This window comes from Cottoperca gobio, chromosome 14 (assembly GCF_900634415.1).
Source record: "Cottoperca gobio chromosome 14, fCotGob3.1, whole genome shotgun sequence".
NCBI classification, from domain to species: Eukaryota; Metazoa; Chordata; class Actinopteri; order Perciformes; family Bovichtidae; genus Cottoperca; species Cottoperca gobio.
In genome coordinates this window covers 9,576,537-9,599,475 of record NC_041368.1, presented here as the reverse complement: position 1 = coordinate 9,599,475, position 22,939 = coordinate 9,576,537, and the positions used below count along the sequence as shown (strand labels likewise).

General features: G+C 39.8%; 1 long non-coding RNA gene across 1 annotated transcript in view; it reads left to right on the top strand.

The window, feature by feature from the left end:
• The first annotated feature begins 4,354 nt into the window (after window positions 1-4,354).
• The window catches only part of LOC115018483 (uncharacterized), a 69,607-nt gene continuing 51,022 nt past the window's right edge, over window positions 4,355-22,939 (top strand). Inside the window, exons 1-2 of the long non-coding RNA XR_003833391.1 lie at window positions 4,355-4,663; window positions 21,767-21,818. This is a non-coding gene — a long non-coding RNA (uncharacterized LOC115018483). The remainder of the gene's footprint in view (window positions 4,664-21,766; window positions 21,819-22,939) is intronic.

The window sequence follows — 22,939 nt, the reverse complement described above, 5'->3', positions numbered from 1 at the left end:
ATCTCAATTGATTCATTGATTAATCTAATTTTTCAATATTCTTTATATATATATATATATATATATATATATATATATATATATAAAAATAGATATTTACAATTGTAAAATATGCTTTTTGCTCTAAAAGGTTTTAACTTACTAATGTGTCTCCCATCACACTCCTCTATTACTGTTTGCCTTTTATCCACACACTCAAAATGTAAATACAGCTCATTTAATTTTCAAGATAAGAAGCCACTCTGCCACCCTAAAAATTAAATGTTACACTCTCATGAAAGTAATTGGAGCTGTCATTTGCTGGCCCTTTCCAGTGAGAAATAGAGACGTTCCTGTCTCCCTCCACCCACTGTATTTTCTATCATCTGATCCTTTCAGCAATAATATGAAAACAGAACATTTAAAACATTCTGTGATTTGAGTTTGGTGTCAGAGATTATCAAGGAGCTGCATGTAGAACCTGTATCACTGCTTAAGAAAATGTTATTACCGCACAGACCTTCAACTTTGTCAGTTTTAGATATTCGGTTGCATAGGGAAACTGGTACAACAACATGACTCTCTGAGCCGTGCAATGCTGTGTAGTATGATCTACATAATAACTCTCTAGATAATATCTCTCAGCTGTGATCTGGCATGGGACAGAGGCCTGAATATGCCTAAATCTGACTGATTTCCTTCTGGTCACTTAGGGGCAGTGAAACAAGCAGCAACCTCAGTGCCTGAAAAATAAAGCCAATGCTGAAGTGCCTTAAATCTGCATTCTTTCAAAAGGCCAGCAGTGGGCGACTCCACTGGTCGCAAAAATAAGTCAGATTGTATAAAAGTCTAAGAGAAAATGACCCGACTTGTCTTTTGATTTATTACCTCAGTAAACATTTTCATGATGAGTTTATGGTGTCAATCGCTAGTTTCAAGTATTTTTTAATACAGCATGATGTTCATTTTGTAAATTTTAGTCCCTTTTAGATTAAAATAGACTACAGAGCAGGGTATGCTTTAGGGCGGGGCTATCTTGTGATTGACAGGTCGCCACCACTGGTTTGTCCGGTATGTGTGCTCTCCGTGTACACATCTTATCTTTAACCCTTTCACAGTGTTTCCAGGTCATGAAAGTTAATTGTAACATTTTGGTTGCCTAAAAATATTTTGTTCAGTGTTCGGTCGTACTTTGCTTCACCTTCTAGTGTCACTTCTGGTTCCAAAAAAACAATATGGCGACGGCCAAAATGCCAAACTCAAGGCTTTGGAACAGTAGTCCACAAACCAATGGGTGACGTCACGGTGACTACGTCCACTTCTTGTATACAGTATATGCTGTTAACAAAACCTACATATTACACCTTATACAGTTTACATGTTGATTGTAATTTAAATCAGTTCCCTTTTTACACATCCAGCTGACACAGAGCAACATTAGCAGTAATCTAATATTCACTCTCCTTTTTAGCTCTGTTTTGGTTTCCACCATCTCCTGTGGGAAATATCCAGCTCTTTAGTTGCTAGATGCTCATCTGTTGCTTAATTTGTCTGTCTGCTGTTCCGTACAGTACATTTATCAGAGCTTTTTGGCTGAAAATGGCTGCCTGCTGTGTCTGGAAACAATGTTATTGATTGCGATTTAGAATTATTCAAAACAGTAGCACCAAATGAGACCTATGCATATTTCATATGACACGAACATGTTTGTTTGACCAATCAAGAAATCATAAAATGAAAGCGGTAATGATCAGTCTGAATTAGAAATTCCCAGTAATCTATATAAGCGCAACAGGTCTTGTATGTAAAATGCAGCGATCCTCTGATCTATTGCATGCTCCGCTGTTCTGTAAGAAAATGAGGCTATTGCTGTTTTCTTTGTTAATGCAAAATGGAGGAAACTACCCAGCTGAACTGAACCAGTGCTGCTCTCATTACCGTGCATCTGAGAAGTTTTTGTAAATGCAATCTGGACACAACAGCATAAATGGAAAAATCAAGGATTAAACATAAGGCTGTTTGCTGTACGTGTGTCTCCACAGAAAGTGTTTCAGCCGCGGTTTTTATTCCTCCGTCTCATTCATCTGGCAGAAGTGATACGCTTCTATTTGAATCAATACAGCTTTTACACAGGCCACGTCACGGCTACACACGTGTATATGCAACCCAAAACACATTTCTACGCTTCAACTCTAGAAACGGTGTAGCTCTAACATTACCATGACAACAAAGACACCTGTCACCTACTCAATCAAGGCAGTGGGACAAATGAACGTTGTAAAATTGACCTTCATTTTACAATGATAACATATGATAATGTAAGATTATGCCATTGGTTGAATTAAGTGAAAGTTCTCATTTGTTCGAAGTAGATTTTAATATAAATATATCCGAAGGTGGCTCGGATAATTTTATATTGAAGGGTTTTTGTGATTACAGATTTAGCCTTTGAACAATGGAGCTAGTCATCCCGACCACTAATAGGGTTTGACACAGCTGTCACGAGTTAGTGAGGCCACTACATATTCTCAAGATGGGCTAAACTGGCTTCAGAGTACAAGCATAGGGGGATGGGAATATACTGCAGCAAATACAGATACCAGCTAATCAGCCACACAGACGGAGTTTCTACATAATACAACTCTGAAATAGATTTCTGGCTGGACTTTAATTTAGAAAAATAAAATATTCAAGTGGTACCAAATAGATGACTTTTCTGATAAGCGAAACATTTCAGTTCTCCTTTAACCCCTGTAAGCACTATTTATGTTTCAGAATATTAGGCAAGTGAGAGCATGAGCTGTTAGAGGCCAGTTTTAGCCCAAGGGAGACATTTAGTAAGGTTACCAAAAGCCTCAGTGGGCCCTCCCCCTGGCTTCTTTTTATAAAACTGAAATTTCAACACCATCATGAAAGGCATTGTTGCCTGCTTTGCTGGGTTCACACAATACTAGCAGCTAATGCATAGTTACTGTAAGTTATTTTAAAGTAATGCATTCATTATAACACATCTGCTGTTTGTCAGGGCATTTTATTTTAACATGATGTTGCCATGTTCAGTGATCTTCTCTGATTCCCCTCTTTAGCTTTGACTATAAAAAGGAGTCAGAAGGAGCATAACATTGATGCTTTTCTAAACGGGAACATGTGAACAAGGTTTTGTGTAATGAACCTATTTCAGATCATTTTATTATACTCCATAACTTAAAGATAAACATGTAAAACATCAGTGATTTCATCTCATTTCTCTGCATCATTACTCTACAAAGATATCGGCAGTGGACAAAAGTAACTAAATGCATTTACTCAAGTACTGTACTTAAGTATAATCTTGATGATTTTATTTTTTTGCTACTTTATACTTTTACTACATTTCAGAAGGAAATATATCATACTTTTTATTCCACTAAATTAGTTCGACACCTACAGTTACTAGTTACTTTTCAAATGTATTATAGTTCACCCCTCTCCGCCACTCTGTGTCTGACTGTAGGTGTGTGTCACGCGAAGTACAGCGGAGTAGGGAATGTGAATGCGCAAGGAAAAAAAAAAGTGTATTTATTTTTTAATAAAAACATTTTTTTATTACAGTTTCGCGACCCCCCTGCAGTACCTCCGCGGAACCCCTGGGGGTCGCGGACCCCCTGTTGAAGACCTATGTTGTATATTAATATAGCACTGTAAAAGGAGCCATTCTACAATGAGTACTTTTACTTTTGAGGCTTTAAGTACATTTTGCTGACAATACCTTTACTTTACTTAAGCAGCATTTTATATTCTGGACTTTTACTTGTATTGTAATGGAATATTTTTAGACTTTGGTATTTCTACTTAAGTAAAGGATCCAAGAACTTCTAACAATGTTGCCAGTGTTTCCCCTACCATTGTCTTGGACGGGCGCTGCGCCCCCCCATCGGAGCCCCGCACCCCCCCATTGGAAACCCACGCCCCCCCCTGAAATTCAAGGTGTTTTGCTCCGGACACACACACACACACTCACACACACACACACACACACACACACACACACACACACACACACACACACACACACACACACACAGAGGAAAGTGGAGGGAACTAAACCTAAATAAAACCTCACCTCGCGTGACCCCCCCCCCCCTTTCTTGTACATAGTTTGTTCTGTGAATTATGCAAGTAAAAAGAAGAAGGATTCTGTATTGCACCCAAAACTGTTCACAAGAAAAAGCGGAAGAAAAAGCAACTTCTGAGTCCTTTTCTGTTCTGTCTTGGAGCTGTCGGGGAGAGAGGGAGGGGAGGTGCAGGGAGGAGGAGGAGGAGGGAGGTGGAGTAAGTTTGGAGTCGCACATAAGTGGAACCACCGGCAAAGGAGTTTCATACTGAGCTCCTCTGAGCTGTCTACTGTATGCCTCTCTCTGTTTGTATTCGCTGGGGGTCAGCATGCACCTGTATGTTTGAGCACTCACTGGTCTCTCTCATTCCAACTGGTTGTTTATCAATGCTGTCATGCTCGCAGCTCGTGCAGCAATCAGCAGGAGAGAAGCAGAACTGGACCCGGTGGACTCAAAATAACAAAAAACTCAGAGCAAAGGAATTGTGTTTGGAGAGTTTCTGCCTCCATCTTGAGTCGAAAGAATTCTGAGGGAGAAACTTGCCGAGCTGGAATGAAGGACTGTCAACAGGCAGACTTGTGTGCAAAAGGGTAAGTTACTCACATACAGCTGAAGTTACTCTAGTTTGTGGGGTTTCAACCACGATCAATATGAAAGTTTTTACCTTGTACAACTGCTGTAATACCTGTAAGTAAATGGTACAGTAAAGTAGCACTCATACAGTTGAGCTGCTATTTATCTCTTTGTGAATGTGTGTGTGCACACGCGTGTGTAGAGGCGTGTGTTGTGTTTGTTGGATTTTATGATGCGTTGGCCAGTCTGTGGTTCATCTTTGTATTAGACTCAGCTGCTCCGGTTCTCTCAGGGTATGTCTTGTTATCTTTTGTTCATTTGTTCAGACATCTCACATGTCCAGAAATAAACACACTTCCACACACAGGAAGTGTCAGGACAGTGTTATGTCTCCAGAGCAGAAAGGTTTGAGTAACAGCAGCCTACTTGTAAACCAATCTATACCCTTACTCCAATTATAATAACGTTATAAACAACTACTGCAGTCTGGAGCGTTGGTGGAAGGTTATCTTTGACTCAGGAGAGTTCAACATAGTGGGGGAGTTGGATTTGGGAAAATATACACTTGATATTTGTAACAAAAAATACACCATTTTGATATTTCTGGCAAATCTGTTGGAGTAGTCATTCGCTGTTCTGTGAAATTGTTGCTTTATGCTGCTTTTCATTGTTTGTGTTCAGACCGAGGACATGAGCTGTGCATGATGAGTACAATAGAGAGACGCAGCCTGTTAACTGTTGAAATAGTGTGGCTGCTTTTTTTAAGCGCAGTAGTGTTAAACATTGTTGGCAGTTTACATGGATGTTGACAGACGAGAGCAGAATGAATCACTCTGCAGGTAATGAACAAAGATGGAGGGTTTTTCATGTATCTGTTGTACATTAAAGCTAAACTATAATGTTATTTCAGATGAGAAAAGTTTCAGGTCACCATTGAGACCCAGTAGAGTCCAGACCTTTTAAAAACCTAAGCTTAATGTGCATAAATACATTTTCAATAATGATGTGTCACAATTCATTGAGCAGCCTCGTCAAAAAGAGTAGCAACATGTGTTTATATGAAAACATAATGCCTCTGACTATGACTGTCGCCACTATGGCTATTTATATGTTGATTGTATTTATCTGTATTTATTTATTTGTCTTGTTGTTGTTTTGCTGCATCTTGTGGTTGTTAAGTTTTATACTAGAGGACCACAATGGAAATAAGCCTTTGGGCTTTATTGTGTTTTTATCCTTGGTGACTTTAACGCATGTAATGTTATATGTGTTGTTTTAATCATCAAATAAATTCAATCAATCAATTATGTGTTCAGGTCGTCCGTCCGTTCGTTCCATTCTCGTGAACGCGACTCTCAGAAACGTCTTGAGGGAATTTCTTCAAATTTTTGGAAAACGTCCATTTGGATTCAAGGATGAACTGATTCGATTTTTGTGGTCAAAGGTCAAGGTCACTGTGACCTCACAAAACGCGTCTAATAATTCATACGCTAATTATAAATGTGGAATTGGGCAGATGTGATTGTAAACTGCAACTTGACAGGTTAGCGACGGCATACAACTGCGAGGCGGTCATTTTAGTTCCCTTGACTTCACAGTTCACATTTTCCGCCTTGCCTGGAAAAAACAAGTTTTGGTCCTGCAACTAACACAAGTACAAAACTATCACGAGTAACAGACTCCACATTATCAGAGTTCAAGTCCACTTGGATCCACAATCATAAATATTGACACAGACCCAAAATCCACGACAATAGAACGAAACCTGAACCTGATTTGTTTAAAAATATTTTGGACCCTGTCCAACCCGGGTCCTGAGTCCAGATCTGTGAAGAGCTCTACTCTATAGTACAACACTATTATATGTCCTTTAACTCAGCATTGGTAATCTTTAATCATAATAGCCTTCTGTTACACATTTGGGAGTTAAAGAAGATGTTAATAAAGGCTACAATTGATAAATAACCATAAAGCTGCATTAATCTATTTTTAGCCACTAGTAGGCAGAAAAACCCAAAAGTAAGCAGAGACACAACCCTTATAAAGTATTTGCCATGAAGAATGTATTAGCAAACAGTTGCCTATTCATACACCCAGCAGACATGGAGAAACATTCGAATTCATTTGGGTCTTGCAGAGTGTAACTTCGTTGTTGTCTCCACAAACCCCTGTGAAACAAATTCTGGGTCTGTAGCGAACAATGATTGATTTTCTGCACCATATAGTCACTCATTTCTTTCTGTCTATTGAAAGTCTGTTAAGTCTGCAAGTTAATCGTGGTCAATCATTAACTTGATCACTCTTTAGTACAGCTAATTGTGTATATTCTGTAAAAAGCTAACTATGTAACCAACTATGTATATATGTATATTACTATATATATATATATTACTATATATATATATATATATATATATATATTACTATATATATATTACTATATATATATTACTATATATATTACTATATATTACTATATATTACTATATATATTACTATATATTACTATATATATATATATATATATATATATATATATATATATATATATATAGGGCTGTCAAGCGATTAAAAAAAATGAATAATTAATTACAAGCTTTGTGATTAATTAATCGCATATATCAATATTTGCTGTGAGAAGCATTTCAAAATATTCAAATGTATGTCCAGTTTAAGGTTAGACACACTCACAATGGCTGAACATCAAATCCAGTTAGTGTCTGTTGTTGGGCAGTTTGAAAAATGACATGCTGTCAAAGGATATCCTGCAGGGAAACAGGTTAAAATAGCTCTCCTATTTTTTCACAGGTCTCTCCAATGATTACTGCTCTTGGAAAGGCTTCCCAACGTCATTACGGCACCATATTTAGTGATCTCGCTCACAATGCTGTGGTCTACAAACCTAGGAAAGCTAAAAGTGTGGGACAGGCACATCATAAAACAATGTATGGGTGTATGCAGTAGAATGATGTACTTTAGAGTATGCGTTAATACGCAAATGTATTTTATGGAGGGTACTGTATGGGAGTAACTTCAAAAAGTATTTACATAAAAAGCGGTGGGGGTTATTGGGAGAGAAAGGCATGTTTCAGGCGCTGCATGCTTCACATTCTTAGCTGCTGACCTCTATGGAAAATAACAACAGCCGGGCTTGAAGGTCACACTGCCATGGCCAGTGCCTGAGGGTCGTTACTGGTACCAAACTTGATGTTTGTCAGCTTACTGCTGTTCTGTTCTGTAATCGTATACTCTGTTAGGGGAGATATTGCACATTGATGATGAAAATATGAAAAGCACGCCCAGGATAACTTGTGTAACCATTTAATTATAAAGTTAACACGTAGTTATGGAGACATGAATATATCTTAGAAAATGAAGAAAGTGTTCATTACAGAAATATTTCTACGTGTTTTGTTGCGATCATTGGTATAGGATGGATAATTGCAATTTGGAAACTAATTAACAGGAAAAAGTGAAGCCTAAGATGTGACAGAAAAATGGGTTCCTTGATGTAATGGGTGTGAGGCTTAGGGCTGAAAGGACGGTATCATCGCAGTGATCACACACCATTTCACTAAACGCTTTAGAGTAATCCCTAAACAAGCCAAAGGTCAAAGCATGAGAGACAGTGAAAACATCTGCTGGGCTGATTGCATAAAGAAAATATCTCTTAATGAAAATATTTCTGTTCTTTGACAGAAGGTTTTTGTGTCTTGATGAGGCACCCATGTGATAAAGTTCAGACCCAATAGCAGCATCAGCCTTTGGGATGAAACCAACATCATTTAAAACTTTATTCAGCAATAATTTTGACTGTACGCTACCCGCCACGGTGGCAGTATAAGTTTACAGAAATGTAAAGTTTTAAATCTCTTCAGAACTTTATAGCTTTAATTTGATGTAATGTGCAGAATACTGTAAACTAATTAACACATTAGAGTCACATTCGTACTGAGTGCTTGTTCATTATGTAGTGATTTTGCATTCAGATGTGCGTGAGACCTGACACATGCAGGTGTCAGGAATGCTTGTGATATACTGTATGCGTCACATTTATCAGGATGAATAAGTATCTTGTGCATACAGTGCTATATGTAAACGTGGATCTGTGGTTACATATGGATTGGTTATTTGAGGAGGAAGAAGAATCAGTACAGGACTTTATAGAGTCATATCCTTGTGTCAAGACAGTGGGGAGAGATGACTGGTCTCAACCTGCTCATTTTTTTCAATGTAGGACAGCCCCTCGTAAAAATGAAACGACTCTAATAAACCAACTCATGGCGTGCCTGTTAGACCACACGCTTGCTGTCGGCTGTAAGATATGACCGTGCTACTTCCCCTTTTCTCTCCTCACTCTGCCCTTTTGACCCCTTCTCATCGTTTTTTCCTTTCTCTCTCCCTCTCTCTCCCTCTCTCTCCCTCTCTCTCCCTCTCTATGCCCCTTTTCTGCATTTTTCTTCCTTCTCTGTCTGTTCCTATTAGGCTTCTCTTTGCCTTTGTCAACTTGCCTCTTTTTTACTGTAGGCTGTTTCACCCTCTTCCCTTTGCCTGGTTGCAGCATGTCATAAATTGAATACAGGGAAAGTGTACTAGGTATCATACCTCAGCATACATTGTTCCACATTTTAATTTAAAATCTTTGTTTTAGTTTTTATTATAATGGAGCGCTGGGTTCAATGAGCTTGTAGATAACACTGGTAAGAGTAGAAAAAAGAGAGGGCAGGTGGAGAAAAACAAATCTCTAGGTTGATAATGACATCTATAAAGAGAGACTTCCCATTTAGAACTGAGAAATGCAAGGTGCTCCTTCTTTTCTGAAATCATTGCCAGAACAATAATAATGCACAATGAGTATGCGACTGTAGACAGGCTAACAAACCATCCTGTGTCGGTAACCTCTGAACTTCTAACCCATCAAATAATTTACCTCCTTCACTAACACAATTCAGAAAATCAGACAAGCAGTCAGTAACTCCATATCAAGTACAGGATATGTGTTGTGTCTAATTAAAATCAATCCAAATAACATGACACAATTGCATCCGATCAACTATAAAAACCTGGAGGACATTAGACAACATCTGTAATCCTCTTTCTGCTGCCTTCATATTCTGCCAACAGGCTTATTCAAAAAGGTTTTAATTGCATGGCCTCAGATCTTCTACAAATTATAAACGCGTCTGTTCTCTCAGGTGTATTCCCACAGGCAATAAAATCTGCAGTCATCAAGCCACTCCTAAAAAAGAACACTCTACAATCGCTAATGGACAGTTATAGCCCCATATCAAACCTCCCATTTTTTAAAGTAAAATCATTTAAAAAGCTGTGTTTTAATCAGGTTTTCAGGTTTCATGTTTTCAACTACATCATAGCACTGAGACTGCTCTTGTCAAGGTTTTCAAGGACATCCACTTAAACACAGTGGCATAACATCAGTCTTAGCAATACTGGATCTCAATGCTGCATTTGACTTGGTCAACCACAACATATTACTAGACCGACTAGAAAACTAGGTGGGACTCGCTGGTCTGGATCATACTTAAAGAACAGGGACTACTTTGTTTCTATAGCTATTTACATATCCGAGTGCACACATATGGGTTATACGAGAATATTAAGTTATTTATGCAGACGACACATTTACATAACCATATTACCAGGGGACTATGGTCCAATACCAGTGCATTGGAAAAAGAAACATCAACGATCAGTTGTATCTTTCTTCTATTAACAAAGAGGAAACTGAAGGAATTGATTATGGAGCCAAGGAGGAACAATTAAAAGTCATTGCTCGGCTTCAATCGGTTTAAGGATTTATGTCTCAGCAGGATGTGGAAAAACTTGTCCATGCATTTATCTTCAGTAGACTCGACAACTGTAACAGTGTCTTTACAGGTCTCCCATAAAAAAACGATTATACAGCTGCAGCTGATCCCAGACGCTGCTGCTCGTGTTCTCGCTAAGACCAAGACATTTGATCACATCACTCCAGTGCTGAGGTCTTTACACTGGCTTTCTGTCTGTCAAGTAATTTATTTAATAATTATTATGTTGGTTAAATGGTTTAGGGCCAAAATACACTTCTGATCTTCTGCTACATTCTGAACCATCCAGACATCTCAGGTCGTCAAGGACAGGTCTGCTTTCTGTCCCAGGAGTCAAAACTAAACATGTAAGCGGCGTTCAGTTATTATGCACCATTAATCTGGAACAAACTCCCAGAAAACTGCAGGTCAGCGGCAATTCCTGCATTTTATACCTGTCTTGTTGCAGCTTGTAAAGGTGGAGCTGGTTTTCACTACTTCAAATACTTCTGGGTACTTCAGATACTTACCCTCTCCCTCTTATTTAAATGTTATATACTAATACATTTATTTGTTTTATATATTGCATTTTGTATTATTAACCTGAATCTACAAACTTAAATGATCAAATAAATATATAATATTTGGCTCTGAATTGTAGTAGAGTAGAAGTTTAAAGTAGCAGAAAATGGAAACACTCAAGGAAACTACAAGTACCTCAAAATTGTGTGTACGTAGAGTACTTGAGTACATGTACTTAGATCTGTGGAGATCTCTATCTCTGTACACTTGTATTCCAGCTAAAAATCCTCTATGTTTCTGTGAAGGTTTGGATCAAAGGAAAACACTGATACATTGTACTGAGCTTAACTAGTTTTCTTGGATATCAAACAAAACAACTTCTTGCAGAAAACAGGCCAGCTAATGATCACATGAAGCAGACATAAATGTCCTTGACGAATGTACCTATTGACTGGTTGTTTTTACGGGAAAGAGAGCTGTGCTCACTGTTTGAGGAGTGCTTCCACACAAGCCAGATCTGTGTCTGCTTTGTGGGGCCTCATCGTGTCAGTCCCAGTAACCTGGTGGTTGCTTCTAAGAAATCTGGCTATTGACCAGAGAACAGGACCAAAATAAACAACATACTGTGAGGGGATTAAGAGCGTCTAAAATTACAGCCCTCAGAACATATCCAGATGTTGCCTTCCTGTCTGATCCTCCTCAGGTAACACACGTGACAGAGCTGGAGTGTGCAGAGGAGCGAAGTGGTGAGCGTGGCTCACATAGAGGCCCCCTCTGGGTGATACTCTTAACTTTACTGAATTCCAGCTGGTGTGATCAACCTGCTCGAGAGGCTCACACTGCAAGCTTTCTTATAGAGTAACAAGGAGGTGTTAACCATTTCTTAATAAATGCATGAATCTGAAGAAGTTAAGTTATACCTAAATCTAATGGGAAGGGTAATTAAACAATATCATATTGAGACAATGACATCAAATATGTGACAAAATCCAAATGATAGAGTGCATGCATATACATTTTTTAATTCCATAGAAAACGTCCAAAGATTTTTTATCCTCTTTTTATTGTCATACATGTACACAGCCCAGCACACACCGTGTAATTTAGACTCTGCATTTCTCCCATCCTATTAGGAGCAGTGGGCAGCTATAATATATACAGTGTCGGGGGAGCAGTGTGGGGGTTCGCTGTCTTGCTCAAAGGCTCCTTGGCAGTGCCCAGGAGGCAAACTAGCACCATCAGTCCACACTCCGATTCCCGAGCAAAGTCCCTACGGACTGAGCTACTGCCGTCCCTCTTTTTGTTGTTGTTAATAACTGAAAAATATTGTTTAAATGGTTTTACTAGTACATAATACACAAAAGAAGATATACAGTAGATATAAAGTATATGTAACTTTACAGTAATTCAGTACAGTATTACAGTAAAAGTTGCATAAGAAACTCCAACAATATTCTTCAACACCCTGTTGTGCACTGCCTCCAAAAAGCTCAACCAATCAGCTTGTGATGTTAGGGTATGGGCTATGGTTAAAATGTGGGTGTGCTTATTCTGGCAAAAGAGTAAGGATTCATATGCGGTTTTTCGTGAACCTCAGGGGACTGACTCATGGCAGGACATTGGACCTGAACAAATCGGGTTACCAATACTTTTTGCAAGCATGGATGCTTGGCCAATCCTAGCGCTTGATTGCTTTGCAGGGCTGTTCTTGCCAAGAAAAGCAGTAGGATTCATAATAACGCAAAGACTACAAGTTTGGAAAGGAAAATATCTGGTCCATTGAGTTTGATCATGCAGTGCAATGTTAAATTGGTGGAGTGCTCTTTTAAGTACTCTTTTTGGCCTTTTTGTATGTGGTAAGTTCTGGCTCGGAGTCAGATGGAGCCACCTCCGCCAAAGATATTGGGTCAGATTAGGCATTTTACCAGAGAGAGGGGAGATAGGTGGTGCAGCGGTTACCTTCGGGTTTGGGCTGGGCCTTTTCAGGGTCAGGGACGACAATCTATAGTTCTCTTCATTTTGAATTACCAATATGTTTGAAGGTTGTGATGTTGCTCCAGGAAGCGTACAGGGCGCAGTTTCACACAAATACATATGTACATTATTACGCTACACACATACACACAGAGTCCTGCTAAATATCATGCGCACCGGTGCGACCAATGTTGCGGCATCTATCTGGTACGGCGTTATTCAGTTACTTTTCATCTGTGTTTAACACTGTGGGAGGGTAATAAACGCATTCACTTTGAATCTGAATCAAAGCACAGGAAAAGAGAATGGTGCTTCATGTTTAGTGACATTTGATTTGTCGCGCTTGATATGAGTGAGCGCAAAAATGGTCCCACTCTGGGACCCTGCGATGGAATTCAGACATGATTTATTTTATTGTGTGGTTTTCCTGTGGAAACAACTGCCTTTTTTACATATTCCGGCATGAAAACAGCAACATGGACGTCCCATTTGAGTCCCCTTTGTTGTTGAATGCAATTCAAAGATTCATTGGCATTTTAGCTTTGCTCTTAGTTTAGTTTTTTTGTCCCCTTTTTCTATTTTTAGGTTGGGCAGGCTATATGGGAGTTGATGCCTACGGTTCTTGTGGGTTAGCAAATTCAAAATAATGAGCACAGAGCTTCAGATTGGGCTCTGGGTGTACAGTGGGGTCAGTAGTAAGTGGAGACATTTAATGTGCTGTTCCTATGAAAAAGCTGCAGGCTTAAAACAAATGCATTTTCAAACATCCTTTAACACCAATGTCATTTTTGTTGAGATGTTATCTAGACTAGAAATACATGTTTCAGATCATTTTGGATGATGCTGTGTTCTGGTTTTGTGTACTGTATTATAGCCCCACCAATACTGGATTTTGTAAGCAGATATTGATATAGATCAAGATATGTAATGAGCAGGACAAATAACACTTGTCAGTTCTGGTGGTCAGTCTGTAATAAAACAACTCTTTGGCATGTCTGTACTGCCATTTCTTGTTACCTGTTGGCTGACATACGACAATACGATATATCTGCAATAAGCTAACGTCATCAACTATACTGGCCCAGTCAATTTATTGGTATAGCTCTATAAAATAACTTATGTGGCCGCATAACAATATACAATAAAGGAATCTGTTATTCAGCGCATGAGGGTTGATAATGTGAGGATAGAAAACAAACACTGCATTAACCCTGCATTTTCTGTGGCTCTCCATCAGCCCTGAGGGATGGCTGCATTCAATTATCCCTTCAACCACATCAATCACTTATTTCTTCTTTGTGCTTTTCACTTGTAGTTGCACTTTGTGGTAACTGTGAAACAGTCAAGTTAATAAGGTAAAAAAAACAAGAAAGCAGAATAAAATGTTATTTAAATGTCAGAGAATCAGACATTTGCTTGTTAAGTAATTATTGAGTATGGTTACAGTTACACTGAGAGACAAACGAGGGTAAGAGTGAGGCTCATTACACTTTTTAGATAGGTCTCTCGGGAGACTTTCCAGTTTCTCTGCTCACAGATAAGCTGTTTCTTTCAGCGTAAACACCATAATGTTTCAACTCCAACAGTCACACCATACATCCTCTGCATTTTCTCTCTGGTACTTCTCATCCTAATCCCAATTATGGTCCAAGCCTTCAAGTTTCCATAGTTTCTACATTCAAACAATACACTTCCCTGACTTGCTGCAGACACAGTTCTGGCTCAGAACATGGGAGAAGTGCCTGCGTAGCTCAAGAGAGGATTGCAGTGTGCACATGAAGGATGGATTGACATCATTGAAAGTGATGGAGCCTGACCATATATTGATAGTAGCTATGATGTGCAACGGGTGGCTCGTGTGATTGTCTCAAGAGAATGAGATACAGCATCTTTATGAAACCAGATTTTACTTGGGCCTAAAAGGATACGTTTGTTATCAATTTGTTGAACAGGATTGTTGAGCAAAACATTTGGGGGACCCATTTTCCTCATGAAAACACCACACAGAGAATGATGAGTGCATAACAAAGTTGCAGAGCGAACATCTTTGTCCTATAGATGGACATTCCTTTTACAGAGGTTTGAGAATCTCTGCAAGATGGCCGAGTCCTTTTGTGATGTAGATACAGTACTCGTACAGTGGGACAATCATTGTTGATAAAAACCATGGCCTCATTGTGGGACCGGCTAATTAATTATATGTGAAAGTAACTTATCAATCACCTGGAGTAAGTTAAAACGTTCAATAACCTCTGTACTGTCTTTAGGAGTTCATCTTTTTGGCATGAACTTCATATTTCAAAGCTCCAGGTTACTGCCAACAGTGTCCAACATCTTCTTTTCTATCCTGCTATCCATTCCTCATAGTAAGCCTCTGCATCGTGGGCTGAATCAGCATCATGAGTGGAAAATATAGACCCTTGGGCCAGAGAAAAGGCATGATATCTGCTTCCAGTATGTGGTATCCTTGCTGAGAGTGCATGAAGTGTACACTTCAAAGTTTCTCCTAATCTTGGACAGCACCGATGGATATTGACTGATTTGCTCCTAAATTCTTAATATCTTAAAAATGTAGTTCCATAATTGCTCCTTAAAAAAACACACAACATAAGTAAAAAGGGATAAAGAGAATATATACTTGCTTTTTAGGGATGCCATCATCTGTAGCGGCTGATATTTGCCTTGTTGGCAGTGGCCGATGTTAATCTGTTGTGTAACATCAATTTTATGCCGGCCAAATATATGTTGTAGACTTACACAACAGTAACCAGCTGCTGATTTTGAAAGAAGCAAATGGCTGGACACAACTCTGCGGTAAGAAGGCAACGGGCGTCATCCGCTCGTATCATTTTATTTACTAATAAATGTGAAAGAAAGTCAGCCCGGGGAGCCAATGGACCACACCCATATTCAAACTCAATCTTGAATCTCAACTACACATCTGTAAAGTTTTGTGACAGCATCTTGTACGTTTGCGACGGAACAGCTTCACAAATATTCTGTCTATAGATACACAAGGTGAAAACAACACCTGCTTTCACAGCTGGTAATCATGTGTAAAATGATATAATTGGTGCTTAGAAACATTGATTTAGACAACAGAACTTCGTAAAACTATGACCCAGTATAAGTCAATATACGATAATATCAATTTATCACCCAGCCCTTATACCTGGTTGTATCTAAGTTTGCACATAGACCATGCAGAGCCAGCCTGGCTGCTTAGTCAGGATACAGGATCCCTTTTATTTTAGCCGTTTTTATTGGAAAGGTGATACTATATGGACGGACAGGAAACGAGGTGAGAGAGGGGTATGACATGCATGTCCCCTACCCCTGCAGCTATTATATTAACCTATGTTCCCTTGTGCATACAAATGTGTGTCAGACCTGTAATGAAACTCAGGTCAGGTTTTGCATTGTTAACTTAATTACACCAATGGCAAAGAGGTTTTTTAGAGGTGCATGCGTTGGTCTGAAATTAGTATTTGTGGTAGCGTCTGAGGTTACTACATTTGTGCAAAAACCTTTCCGTATCAGTGAGGCTTTTGATGAATAAGACCTTGGCAGGGCTGTTTTTATATTTGTGCATAAGGGTGTACGGTGTCAGCCAACACCCAACTCTAACATTTTGTTGTGAATGTGTTGATGCAGGCTTGTAATGCGATGAACACATTTTGCTGAGTTTTTATTTTAAGCAGAGAAATGATGTCTAGTCACAATCGTTGTACCTTTACAGTAGAAGAAGATTACCTTAAAAGCTGAATTTGGTGTCACATGACACCTAAAGGCCCTGTCACACATATCCGTATGACAGAAACGTCTGCCGGCGTATTTGAAAATTAGCTCAAGATTTGTCAGAGTCCAACTTTTCCACAGCGGTGTTGTAGCTGATGAATTATTATACATATGTCAAACATTAATAGCGTATCACTTACCTATTTAAAACGTATATGAGCATCTGGCCAACGGAGCTGGAAAAGTTTATTTTTGTATATATTATGCATTTGTTGGGTATTCGTACATTTTGTATTAGTAAGTGATACTCTATCAATAGGTTAGACATGCGTATCTGTATATGTTCACTTTTCAGATCCGATGACAAGTTGGACGTATTTGGACTCTGACAAATGTTTGTATGCGCCGACATACGTTTCTGTCATACGGATATGTGTGACACGGCCTTTAGACCTTTGCAGCGGCTAAGGAAAAACTCCCCCTAAAGAAAACCCAATTGACGGGGAAAAAATAAACCTTAGGGAGAGCGAGGAGGAGGGATCAGGGGACGGACAGACGTGGCACTACTGTGGGTGGATCAGAACTTGTACTCCTGTTAGTTAGCATTGTGTATTGTATTTTATTACTACAGGATTTCAGTTACAATGGATCCCTTAGTTTGCCTTAAAATCATATTTTACTTTATCTATTTAATGTTGCTAAGGGCCAGTTCTTCGAAAGATGCAAAACAAAGTAAAATCCTGAATACATTTTTAAATGCTTTCTACAGTTTCTGCCTCAGGGAAATGTTCCTTAACAGAAAATCACATACTGTAATAAATCCCAAAGGACATATTTTCCAACTGAAATCACATTACCTTTTGCTGTCAAAACCCATGTTGCTCCTTTCCCTCTCCGCTAAATGCTAAATCGTTGCATGTGTTTGATTGACAGCAGTCGGCATTCTGGGAACTGTAGCTAACAAGCCATTGAAATGGTTTGTTAGCAGTGGCATTGTTGTCTATGAGGTTGACATTTATTTAGGGATTGGCATTACATTTGGTACATGAATTATAATAACTTTGGTGAGCCCTTAACTTTTTAAAATGTGTATACAATTTCATGGTTTGATGTTTGCATTGTGCTGGAGGAACAATCTCAACTAATTTTTGGCTATTTATCTTACAGATTTGTTTGACGTGTAAGTTGTTTGTGTATTTACATTCTGCTTTTTAGCGACACATGTAAATAAACAATCGAGCACACACATGCTCATGGAAACTGTACCTAACTAGCAGTAAATGCAACAGGAGAAGGGCCACCTGGTTCCTGTGTGTTTCAGAGAGCCTTACTTTTAGGGCGAGCCTCACTACTTAGTTAAACAAAAGGGCCTCCGTGTTGGTCCTCTAGATAAACACACTTTCCTGAGAAAACACGGGCATGGTTTCACTTTAACCTGCCCAGGGAGGCCACAGCTACATCCTCCCGGACAGTTTAGGTCAGACTGGGCTATAGTTCAGACCCGCAGCGAGAATCATGCGCTGCACGTGAAACCATGCTGGCCTGTCAAACAATGGAGCCTTTGACAGCCATACCCCCCTCCCTAGTCCACATTACAGTCAGAGCACTGTCTCTCTAGGGCTTGGGTGTCACTCCCCATCTCTGTTGTGCTCCCCTGGAGCTGACCAGCTGGCTTGTAGGCTCTGGGATGTGAGAGCAGCAGCACAGAGGAGCTACAGTCAAAGTTCAGCCCAGATTAGCTCTGCAGAGAGGCCAGCAGCATCTCAGCTCGGCCAACTTGAAGCTGTTCCTGCATTAATAACCTGATGCGCTTGGCCACTTGAGAGGAGGTTGAACTGGTCCTTTTTAGTCCGACGCACCCCAGATAATCTGAGCTCTGGGCTGACCCCTCAATCCTGCTCAGGGATGTATTTTGACTTTGACTTTGGCTGCTCTGTTGGAGCTGGAATTTACACACAGGATGGTGCAGCACACACACAGTACAATATCAAAGTAATGTAGACACAATACATTTACTATATTTACTATATGCCCCTTAAGCAAATGCAGGGTTCAACGTTCGTGTTTTTTTACTTGCCCCGATACAAATTTGATTTATTAGTTGATATCAAATAACAACAAAGACTGAAGTTAATTGTCATGTTTTATTTTTAGTTAAGTAAAAAAGTGTGTGTCCAGAAAAAACAGTGTTTTTCTTTTGTCGTGAGTAGCTAGATTTACTAGCCCGACATTTTACTTGCTCAAGGCATCGGGTCGATCCTTATTGTTGAGCCCTGTTATGTCAATAGAATTATGTTTGTGCAGCAACTGGTAGACTTTGTTTGGTTAAGAGTGAAACGTAGTTTTCACTGAGCATACACAAGCAATATATATTTAGAGTGTCTTTAAAAGTAAAAGTACCAGAATGGCTTTAAAAGTGAAGTTGCATTTGGTTTATTGCAATAACAGTGTCTACTAGCGCACATATTGACAAGAATCCAGCTGAAAAGTGAGTCCAACTTGCATTACAGGTGCTGTCTGTTATGTTTAGGTTGTATCGAGTACATACCATAGACCGTACATAAAGTATACAGTCATGTGTTTCCTCAGTATCTGAGTGCATGTAAAACAAAAAGGTGAAAGGAGAAAGGATACAGTATATCACTCTGCCTATATTACTGGATAAACAAAGGGTTGACTGTATATACTTGCAGGCACAAATCCTGTTTCTTAGCCTAAATCTACAGTGAAGCTGTTGTGACCTTTGGGATATACTGTATGTACAGTAACAATAAAGGGTTTAAATTAATTAATAAAACAACTTTTTAACATTTGAAACAATGAATAAAGGGTTCTTATCTCCTTGGTAGATGAACATAAATACAAGCAATGACTGTTATCTGATGGTGTAGTTATGCAGAGCTGCCACCTCCCCCCGGCACAGCGGCAGTCGTGTAAACAGACAGCGCTCTAGAGGAATGCTGGACTCTGTGACCTCACGCCCCGAGTGCTGTTACAGTGCATTGAGTTCAGTTGAAACAGTCCGCCCCATGCTGTGCCTCCCCAAAAGCTCCGCCTCGCCCTACCCCAGCCTGAGGCCCCACAGGGTGGAAAAAAACACACCTCTTTCACCCAACACCACAGCCTACACTGTGCTCGTACACGCACATATACACAAATGAACAGACAGACAGACAGACAGACAGACAGACAGACAGACAGACAGACAGACAGACAGACAGACAGACAGACAAGTGCTCAACTTCTCTCTCTCTCTCCACCACACCAGCTGTCAGACCAGAAATGTCTTAGTAGTTTTGACAGCTTCTCACTATCCACATTTAAAGATCTCGGTCAAGTCAATTTCACGTACTTAGCACTCCTCATTTATTTCATCTTGTTGAGAAAGGAATTATGCAAATGGTAGTTTTTAGATATCTTTTTAGATATCTTCTAGTTATCTTTAGATATGTTTCATTCTATGGTGAAAGAAAAACTGGTTTCTGTAAAGCAACTTTACCCTTACTCTTTGTTTTCTCATGTCAGTGAGTAGTTGATATCTGCCGAACCTGATTGTAAATAATAGGAAGTGAGTTTTTAAAGCACCTTTTATCAAAAAATGTCAAGGTCAATACATGTTTTCTGAGAAATTAAGCTCTGTCAATGCTTAGAATAAACATTCAGAGCAGTAGCAAAGTATAGTGTTGAGCAGACACTGCCCTCTGCTGGAGTGCAACCAGAGGAGAAAGGGCAGGTCAAAGGGGATGGATACCTTTTAAGATGTTGCTTTTTGTCACGCAGACTTTAATTGTATACCAAGAAACAGCACAGAGGCATGATGCAGAGATACTGAAAACTAAGAGTGATAGAAATGCACTGTACTTCTCCAAGAGTTGCATGCCAGCTGTAACCCCTATTCACATCTCATGAATAAATCAAATAACTCATCAAGTGGATTTAACACATAGCATGAAGTTGAATTGAGGCTGCTCACCTGTCGTGGATTATGAATCTTAAGTGGATTTTTATCATTGATTGCAGCGAAAGGCGCAGAAAACCAGACAATGATGATTATCACTTTGCTGCACCTCCTCACACAAGGGGCCTTGCACATGTGTGTGCATTGCTCATGCACACAGTTAGACATGTGGATACACACACACACACACACACACACACACACACAGACACACACGTGCAGACACACAATCACAGCTAGCCGTTGTCTGAGGAAACGAAGAGCTGTCTGGTGCCATAGCAACCAATGCGGATATCCCACCCTTCTAGAGCAAGAGGGAGAAAAAACAGAAGTGGCAATGACAGATTGACAAGACCCTAATGAGATCCTAGATACAGAGATGAAATGAGTCCATATATCTGTCTGTCTGTCTGTCTGACAGATTCATAGATAAATAGATTTAGTGGCAATGATTTTATTTTAATGTATGTATTATGAATTGTGTTGTATATTTTTCTTAGGAACTTTGAGTCTTACAATAAAGATGAACTGAACTACCTGTCTGACTGTCTGTCTGGCAGTTTGTCACAGTGAGACTAAATGGGGAAGTGGAAGCATCAAAGTGTGGCAATGTAGCGACATCAGGGAATCAGAAAAAAACAAAATGTAGGACACAGAATAGAAGAGCGTGGGTGAGAAAAGGGGCGAACACAAACTGATGGTGTAGGAGAAATGAAACGAGGCAAAAAGAAAAAGACTTCGACTACTCTCTTGGGCATGTCTGTCTGTTATAGCACAGAGTCGCCTGAAAACACAGACACTGTCTGCCGCAGTCTGCATCAGCCTGCCGTTCCCCACCGTGACTCCCGTTTGAACTGCAATCTCAGATGTAATACTATTATTCTGGCCCATATAGCAGGTTACATAACACTCTGAGCCAAATCCTGACCTCAATCTGCAAAACAGCCACTCTTGCTCTGATAAAAAAAAAGAAAAAAGAATACACTCCATATCAGCACTGAAGTATGTGGAGCACGAGCACAAAAGAAACGTCAGACCTTACAGCATTGTTGTTAGGCAAAGATTTGGACAGCTACTTGCTGTACATATGATCTATTCTTCCTTGTGTCTCTCTTCCGTAGGTGGCTGTATGAACTTTTGAGTGGATGGAAAGCAGAAACCGTGTTCCCACCGGTAAGTTGAGCCTCACTTCCTGGGCTGGCCTGCAGGTGGAGGTCACACCCACTGCTGTGTACTCTACACACAATACAATCAACACCACCAAATATTCCCCACTCCCATTTCACCATTCCTATCTGCCAAGTTTGGTGTGATATGACGAAGCGACAGATTGTTGATGGCCACTTCACCTTAGTGCCACGCTGTGTGAGTGTGAATCTCTGTGTGTTTGTGTTCTCTGTGTGGTGTTGGTGCTATTTGTGACAATGGCGTATGGCAGAGGACCACATAAAGAGACTCACAGCACTTGCATGACCTAATTCTTTTTTTCTCACCACAGTGTCATTGTAAGGTCTTTTTGTGACGTCAACCAGCTTCGCCAATGCCGTTGAACTTGTGTTGCCCTGAAGAGAGCGTGGACCGTGTCAGTGAGTCTGTACAATCAGAGAGGGTTGAATGATATTTGAGAGATGCCATGACTTTGACTTATCTGAGAAAAATGGATTATAGATTGATGTTAACATGTCTCTTGTCCTATTATGCAGTCAAACGACCTCTAGTCTGTGATCATCGTAAAGCAAATAGCCCTCAATGTAACCCCAAATCATCAGCTTTTTTTTTTTTTAATCCTTTTTTCCATAAAATTCTTTATCGTCAAATGACCTAGTTTTACCATTTGTATGCTGGAATAAAATCACTTGATAAAGTTTAATTTGTCACTAATACAAATAATACAGCATTGCAAAAAAAGAACTAAGCACAGGTGCATTACCCCTCCCCTGCATCCCCGCACTCGTCCCTCTGTGAATGAAAATACATAAAGGGTAGTGAAAAGCAGCCCGTGCTGGTGCTCTGTTACCTGAGATGGCCCCGAGTGCCTCCTCCTTCTCTTTAGGAGTGCAGCCCCACCTGATGCTCACATCTGTTTGCCCAATCGTCTACGCCACGGCTTTGGGAGGTGGGTGGTTGGCGCGGGTGGAGTGGGGTTTGAGCACCAGCCAATAACACTCCTTATCCTGACAGCATTCAAGTGACTTGACACATGTTTCCAACCAATCACAGAACACTGCAGCAAAGAAAGCAGCAGTAGTAAAAAGAAAAAAAAAGAAAAGAGTAAATACAGTGAGAATTTATTC